We start from the raw sequence: 7,532 nt of genomic DNA, 5'->3' as shown, positions 1-7,532 counted from the left end.
TGTATAAATTTATCATTTTTTTCCTACTATCAATTATACTCTAATTTCAGTTACAACTAGTAACAACACAGTACAAATTTATTTGTAACTATAAAAATTATTATATACTTAATAAAGTAAAACGTAAATAACAATTCTAAAATGGTCGTTTACAATCGAATAAGTGCATATATTTGTGTAGGCGACCGTCGTGACGCGTCGCAATTATTTTTTTAGTCATATTCACTACATCAAAAAACGTAGATCTGTACTCAAATCATTTACACAATTATAGAATTTTTTATTTAATTTGTTTTTTTTTATATTAACAACTTAATTAATAAAATAACACAATAAAATGGACTGCTCAAACGATTGGGTTGTCGCCTAAAGACTTTAGATATTTGTAAACTGCATTATGAAGACTCTTCAAAAAAAAAAAAAATCATCACAGTTAAGTTTGTTATTATGGATAACAGAAAGTTTAGTAATTATCAACTTAATTTAAGTCGGTAGTTCCGATAGGTGATTCGAAGAACTTACGTTGTTTTCTGTTTCTGTAAAGGTAAATTGCTTAAGAACGTTGTCATTTTTTTTTTTTTTTTTAAATACATATATCTTATCATTGAGATTCAGTTAGAAAGATATTAATATTTTGAGAATTATTTTTTTCCTAAACTTTTAGGAACATAATTTATTAAATTTTTTAATATTTAAAATATTTTGATCTTTAACTCTTATATGTAAAACAAATATCTCATTTGTTTTTTTATATGTGAACGTATGTTTTTAATTTCATAGATCTGTAGACAAAATTTAAAAAAAAATGTAGCGTTTGAATTTCTAATTTTCATCAATCGGTTCCCTACTTTTTACGTCCTGTGTCGTTTTGTTAATACATTGAAGTTTTGTTAACTGTGTTTATAAACTCCCTAATTGTGACTAAATTTTATATTGCTGCACAATGTACGATGGAAACTAATAAACGTTATGATTTCGTACACAAAAACTTTTTCCTATTAGTAATAGAGAAAATTTTGTAAACATGTTTTTGATATTTGACATTTATGCCCCGGCTACTGAAGATTTGGGTATTTTATATCCATATGCCATAAACATTAAAATATATTTCCCTGATATAGAAGTAATAAACAATCAATATAGATGGTGATGATAATGGCAATTAATATGCCATAGATATTCACAAAACATTTCTTCTTGGAATCTTTGAAGAAGGATATAATCAGTGTTAATTAAACTCAACATTTTGTGTCGAGTAATATTATCTTATAAAACATTTTTTTTCAAAATTATTATTTGACCGATAGAAGTTATAATTATTATTTATAACCACATAAAAGCGCTTGTGGTTTATTTAACCCAACAATATTGATTTTAAATTCAAAACTTTATCATATACAATATTCTAAAAAACAAATAAATGTCTACGTAATTAATATTAAAAATGGTTACATGTAGTAAAATAAAATAAACAAACTTTGTCTTGGTAAAGTTTATTTTTCCATTTGAATTAGGAGTAAAATAATGCAGCAAGTAGTTGATATTTTAAAAATGTAAAAAAACATAGATACTAGTTGTACTTATCCCATTTTCGAACTATAATAAAAACATAATTTTCGCAGACTGCATATATTTTAACAAAAACACCTAAAATCTTAAAAAAAATTTATCAAACCGTAAAAACAATTTTATGTAGATGTATGATACAACAACAAAAAAAAATGTATCGAAGGACCAGCCAAAGTCTTTCGGCACGATAAGAAAAAGGAAGCAGTACTGAGTTGTTACGCCTAATTAGTTTTCGGTAGGCAACCTAACGCACACTATCATAAGTAGCTGTTCAGATGGCATAACGGTAGGAAAATTGGACGATAGTAACACGAGATCGACGCAGACTTTTACGGAATGAATCAGTTTATATTTACAATGGACAACAGAAAATAGAGTTTATATACAAGGGGGTTCTTATGGTGGGTTCCGTTTTGTCCAATGGCTAAGAGAAAAATCTTCAAACTAAACTAAAATTAACTTAAAAACTATTGACGGAGGCGAACTCGTTCTTGTAATTGAATGGTTATACAAACAGCAAACTCCGCATACAACCAAGCGAAATGAATAGACACAATTCAGGTATGTGGCGTGGCAGCTGGGTAATTAAAATAATAATAGCAACAACAATACAGGTTAGATTAATTTTAATTTACAGAGGACGGACACAACAACGGAACAAGCAGGGAGAAAAATGCCAACCAACAACAACGATAACGCGTTAACAGTAGATCTATGCAGAATGATACTATTAAGTTTTGTGCTCAAGTACCACTTTTGACTATTCAATTTTTTTTTTTTGGTTGCTGAGTAAATATGAAAACTGATATTAAATTCATAATCACCGGCCCCAAAAACATATAATTTGACCACTTTTGAAGCCTTTTTTTATAAAATCCAGAAAAATGTTTTAGCTTCAAAGCATAGCGGCGAAGGTACTGGTTTTACTCTGATGTGTTTTTTTTTATCTGTATACACTGTATCTTTTTTTATACCGGACCAATTACTTCGAATAGCAACTCTATAAATCACAAATTTATTCTAGTCGGTACTTTGGGGTGGAGGAGGGGAGTAGTGTAAAATAATGATATTTTTTTTTTTATTGGCATCATCGTGTGTACAAACTAGTATAAACTAGTCACTAAAGTAAGCAGATATTATTGAGTATTTTAACTTTTAAGGTTAACCGTTAACGACAACGCATGTGTTATCATAATATTGTGTACAGTGAATAAAATAGTAGAATGTTTAGTGTTTACTAATCAGTAATCATTGTAATATGTGAAATAAAAAAAGGTACAGCTACATAACGTACCATTCACCTTATCTACTACTATTTTCGGACGTCTAGCTGTAGTTCGAGTGCCTACTACCTGTACGAAATATACGATAACTAAAAAAGTGAGCCCCGTTGTCGTTGGTAACAAAAATGAATGTACTGAAGTGGCTCCAATTTAAATTCTTTATATATTAATAACATACCAATGCATTAAGCTAATTAAAAGGTATGAATTCTGATTATTAGATGAAGGCACCATGAATTAAAACGACATTAAATTTGCCAGCTACTATGCAACTTTAACTTAGGTCTGAGGTCAGACCTCGATAGGGGAAGGACAGCTGTAACGGGGACACTTGACACCCCGTTACCACTCGTCCTAAAATACGCTTACTGGACATCTATCAATAAGACAATAGGTAGGGAAGACAGCGAACACACAGGACAATAGCCTTGGCGCTGACCCCAACAACCAATTGAGACTTGACCATCCTCGAACCGCGATTAACAACCATTTTAGCCCTCATCCAATTTACGCACTTTACCACGCTTTAACGCCGCCTATTACCATCCCGCATCGTGTGTGTTCGCTCGACTCCACTTCTACAGGACCAGCTGACAATCTCAGGGACCCAGGTAGAAGTGTATTGTATATATATATATTGTATAGTTAGTTTTACCTTACAAATGAATAGTTATAGTGGCATATTTCAGAGTGAGTGTAATACTGTGCATAACACAATAAAGCCAAATACTAAAAAGTTAAAACTTAATTGAAATTTGTAGTATTACATAAATATCAAATTTTAAAACATGGTGTATTTTCTGTTAATGGATTAATTATTTTTTAAATCTATTTTTTTTCTTAGATAATGGAAAAAAAAATACGAATGACTCATTAACCAAATGGTTATTGTTTGCTAAAGTAGGGTTCACTGGTCAGTCTTCTGTAACCAATACCACAACAGTAATTCCCTCTTGCACTACAACTGCTGTTCCTCAAACTTCGACTATTATTTCGGTTACTGTTCCTACGTCCGTGCCATCGGCTACTATCTCTATCTCATATAACACATCGGACATGATCAGTACTTCTAAAATAATTCATCGTGTGCATAGAAATGGAAAACATGATATAAAATGTATTTCTTGTGATAAATATCCTGACACAGTAAAAATATATTCAGAAAAGTCACAACCTCCCAAAATAACTCAGGATCTTGGTGCTTTGCTTAGACAAGAAATAGTTGATAATCATTTAACGAAATCCTATCATACAATTAGTCTGAAAATGCTTCGCCTTTCTACATTATCATAACCCAATTCAAAGCAATATACTCTAATAAGTCGTGCAATTTTAAAGTACAATGAAAAACTTGGAAATATAATTGGTTCCTTAATGATACATGCATATGGAGATCCAAAAAAATTGACTTTAAGTGCATACCCATATCCTATAAGAGTAGTTACAAGTCAAATTGCTAATCAATTTAATTTTATTGAATACAATAAAAATAATACTTATGATTTTTAATATTTAACTCCTACATCACATAAAGAATTTCTTCAATGTATTATGAAAACTTATAAAACAACTTTTTCAGAATACTTAATTTCGGGTACATTATCTATGTCATTGCGGTGTGATGGGTCGGTGGATCGATCGCAGGTGGATAAAATGTAGGTCATATTAAAAACCGTGTCATTAATAGGAGTAGCAGAGCAATACTATTTGGGAGCTGGGCAAGTCGAACAAATAAGTGCAGAGGGAATTTTAGACGCTATTGAAACAGCTTGTAAAAATACCGTTGGTCAAGAGGTAACTGAAGTAATTTTAAAAACATATCATCGGTTGTAAGGGATGGTGCTGCTGTGAATATTGGTAACAAGAGATTATTGTGGACATTACTTGAAAGTAAATGGAGAGATAAGACAAATAAATTTAACGTGCCGTTAATTAAAATTTAGTGTGCAGTGCATAGATCAAATTTGGCATGGAAAGATATAAGTTCTACAGTGGTTTCCCATTTAGTGTTTAAGTTGTCGGGTATTTCCGAGTTTTCGTTCAATTAGTATAGTTGGAGGATGGATAGATGGACTTGAAGACAAACTTAACAGTACTGATGGTAAAACACTGAAGAGTATTAAATTAATAGATACACAAGAAAAACGAAATAGTAGACATAAATTATATGTCACTGAAAACAGATCCGTACAAGCTATATGTTATGAAATAGCGATGAACATTTTGTGAATACAAATAAACCAGCGGCTAATTTAAATCCAAATGCTAACATAAAAAACGCATTCAACGTTTTGGGTCATGATTTAGATTTAGCCGGCCTAGGAATGGAAAATACAGACATTCTGGAACATGATATGAATAGAGGACCTACGCCAGATGTCTTTGTCTAAACTTGTTCAGCATTTATCTGGATCTGATGCGTACAAAAATCTAAATATTTTACTTTCTCGTATTATAGCTGACAAACCTCACAGTGCTGACGTTGAACGTTTAATCAGTAAAAGTAATATTCTTAAATCAATAAATCGTCAAAGTTTGCACGTAGAAACTGAAAATGAATATCTATTTATTCATTTTAACATGCCACCTCTACAAAATTGGGATCCAAGACAAGCAGTACAGATATGGTTAAAACAAAATGAACGTCGCGTTAAGGATACACCAAAAGCTAAGGAACAAGAATGGTGTCATGGTATATTTGAGGAAGGGTCAAAAAGAAATTCTGAACAAGAACATGGTGAAACTTCAAAAAAAAGAAGACAATTTTAAAATAAAAATACTATTATGTTTTTGTACCTGTGTGTTAAATACAAAAAAAAATATTATTTTAAACAAGAAAAAAGTAAAATTTTAATAAAAAAGGACATTTTTAATCCTATGTTTATATTATTTATTATTGTTATTTATATTAGTAGGCAGAATTAGATACAAGTGAAACATAAACTATACTATAGTTAGAAGTTAAAATTTAAATTATTTAGTGCAAACGCTCTTATTAAGCCAAGTTAGGTTAGGGTGATGCAGATTCGGTTCCATAATAACATGCGCAGTTGAAAAAAATCCTTAGAATAAGCCATGCCTGAGAGAATAGGTTATGTTAAACTATAAACGCCAGTCAATTCCCTCATTTAAATATGTACTTATGCGTTCCCCTTTGTCGTTTTCGTTGTTTACAAAATGTATATGGCTCTCAAAGATTTTGAAAGACTGTTTGACTGTCAGTCCGTGACGTAAGACACAAACACCGTGTACAACATCAGCTTGTGTTATGTACTCTACTGGGAATTTTGTACTCGTGAACAAACCCAACATTTGACATACGTGTTGAAAATTCATGTTGTGGTCCCTTGGTTCTAAAGAAAAAGTTTTCAAAAGTAAGCTAAATTTGGCTTGCTGCACGGACAAACAAATACATATTTGGACAAACTTAAATTAAGGCTAATCCTTATATCCTCACCCAAGAGAAAAAGTGTATTGAGTCACAAAATGGAAATTTAAAGGAGGGAGAAAAACAAATTTATATATATTATCCAAATATGAATTTTTTCCGTGTAACCACTAGTTTTTGTATTAGATTATTATTTACTTTCATCAATATCGGTCAATAACTTTGATAAAGTTTTTTTAAACAACATTCTTCGATCAACTCCACGATCAAAAACAGTCAATTCATGATTACCTGAAAATTCAATAAATGTGTTAAACAAAGTATAAATAATTTTTTTAAGTGTTTTTATTATGACAATTTGGTAACCTCAGTTAACACAGCGAAATTAAAAAATTACAAATTACATTATTCGAAAAACGAACATATTTTAACAAACACACAAATCGTTAAAATATGTTTTTATTGGAATTATGCGTGTACGTGTGTTGCAATTATAAATGTCAAAAACGTTTTGTGATAGGTACTTTATTATAGTAAAAAGATGTGCAGCAACTACAATTACTGGTATAGTTTTTCGCTTACAATAAAAATGCCAATTGAAATAAATATCGGACACAAGTTTCGACTAGTGAATACAAGCCATTCTGCTAGCTTATATTGTTTTTTATTAAAATAACTAAAAAAAATAAAAAGACTAAATATTCTTATTGATTAATATTTGTGTGTCAGATATAAATGGGTAGCTATACCCATTTCTATCTAAATTTAGAAGTTAAATTATGTAATGTTTTAAAATTAAAAGTTCAATAAAAGTACAAATTTTTTGCTTTCAGTTTGGGGTAAAGTTTATTGAGTAGTAAAACATATAGCGTTTAAATGAACGTACAGTTGTTGAACAAATATTTGTGTTATGTTATGTTTAGTTAATTATAAACTTGTAAATTGACCGTTTTCATTTTAACAGTTTGCTCTCATTACGTTACGGAAACCTGGATTGACTTAAAATAAATTTTGAATGACCGTCGAGATTTAAGCTCTATTTACGACTGTCGGATAAAGGGTAATTACCAAGAAATGCAACGTCAATAAAAGTTTGGTCTGGAACAAAAACATAAAATTATGCAATAAATATTTATTCGATTGTTGAATATGAGTATTTTAGTAGATCTGAGTAGAATAATAATTTAAAAAAAAAGATAACTTAGGCCAGTTAATCAACATAATTTTTTTTTTTAAAATTACTTTAATTATTAAATTGATTGAGCCTTTATTAAAAAAGTCATCCATGCCCA

This window comes from Adelges cooleyi, unplaced genomic scaffold (genome assembly GCF_023614345.1).
Source record: "Adelges cooleyi isolate 19-005CV unplaced genomic scaffold, UGA_ACOO_1.1 ACOO_flye_CR_arks_rails_tigmint_CR_PRNA_821, whole genome shotgun sequence".
In the NCBI taxonomy this organism is placed as follows: domain Eukaryota; kingdom Metazoa; phylum Arthropoda; class Insecta; order Hemiptera; family Adelgidae; genus Adelges; species Adelges cooleyi.
The sequence above is the reverse complement of the archived record's forward strand: the minus strand, read 5'-3'. Positions refer to the sequence as shown.